Raw genomic sequence first — 1,666 nt, forward strand, 5'->3', positions numbered from 1 at the left:
GCTGTTGACCAGGCCCTGACGTGTAATTTCTCTACTCTTGGGGAGGAGCAGAGCTAGTCTCTGCTAGAGGGAGAGTACTACCGCAGCCCCAGACACGCGTCCGCACTCTCCAGAAGCTACCCAGCGACAAATGAACAGAGCTGGGGGGGCGCTCCTCTCTAATTTTCTTCCTCTTATTGGAAGTTGTTACGGGGAAGGTTGTTGTCCCTTGGGGACATTTCCTTCTCTGTGTCTGGGTGTTTGGGGATGTGCTGTTCTTTTGTTATGCTGTTGTGGTGAGAGGTGTGTGATTCATTTGTTTTACTCAGAAGAGTATTGATTTTGGTCTCTTATATTTGTCATTTGTTTGGTCGTATCGACCTAATGTGTTAATAAGCTGGTTTTGTGCGGTTCCGGCTGTGGCATAAAACTGTTCTGCCAGGTGTCTGAACTGAGTTTCTAGTGTTTCGATATCCGCAGCAGCATGTAGATCTGCTGTGGGGAATCGTGAAGGTACGTGTAGGGCCCGCCGGAGGGCTCTGTTTTGAATTTTCTGTAGGCGGCCTATAGTCGATCTGGCTGCATAGCCCCATACGGGGCATGCGTATTCCAGTATCGGCCTAATAAGGCTTCTATAGACCGCCACTCCAGTGCTGGGGTCTAGTGAACTATGTTCATTCAATATGGGATAGAGGACTTGCATCCGGCCAAGGGCTTTCTTGCGGAGTTCCTCGATGTGGCACTTCCAAGTTAGTCACTTGTCCAGTGTCACACCGAGGTATTTCGCCGTGTTTCTCCAGGGGAGATTTTGCCCTTGTAGCTGCAGCAGTTGAATGGGTCGTCTTAGGGGGCGGCGTTTTCCGAGACGTCTTGTTATCATTAGAGCCTGCGTCTTTTCGGAATTCAGTGAGATGCGCCATTTCTTGGCCCATGTGTCTGTACTATTTAGTGCTGTTTGTAAAAGTCTTGTCGCCAGATTCCTGTTCGTGGAGCAGGAGAAGAATGCAGTGTCTTCTGCATATTGTGCTGTTTGGACTTGCTTGTGTGACAGGGATGTCGGCAGTATAGAGGTTGCACAGGGTAGGACCCAGTACCGACCCTTGGGGCACTCCAGCGCGTATTCTTCTCCTGCTCGACTGTGATCTATCGATCTTAACGGAGAATGTCCTACCGGTTAGATAGCTCTGTATAAGTTTTACTATCGTCCATGGGAAGCCTTGGGTGTACATTTTGTGCAAGATTCCGGTGTGCCAGACTGAATCAAAAGCCTTGGAGACGTCTAATAAGACAATCCCGCAGTAGCCCTTTCGGTTGAAGCTTTCTGTAGCTGCTTCAACTACCCTCATTATTTGTTGGGGGGCGGAGTGTTGTTGCTGGAAACCGAATTGAAATTTTGGCATAATTTGCTCTCTTCTGATGTGATCTTGAATCGGAGTTAAGAGGAGGTGCTTGCACAGTTTGCTGAGGGTGGGCAGTAGACTAATTGGTCTGTAGTGCTGCGGGAACACCGCGTACATTCCTGGTTCTCCGATCGCGACTACTTCTGCGTGTTTGCACTGGGTCGGAAGTTTTTGTGATCGCGTAATTTCGTTGAAGATGTCAGCTAGGTGGGTTATTGCCAGTGGCGGGATGTGTTTTAGTAGTTCGTTGGTGAGCTGGTCGTGGCCTGGTGCCTTTTTTGTTGGCA

This window comes from Schistocerca cancellata, chromosome 9 (assembly GCF_023864275.1).
Source record: "Schistocerca cancellata isolate TAMUIC-IGC-003103 chromosome 9, iqSchCanc2.1, whole genome shotgun sequence".
NCBI classification, from domain to species: Eukaryota; Metazoa; Arthropoda; class Insecta; order Orthoptera; family Acrididae; genus Schistocerca; species Schistocerca cancellata.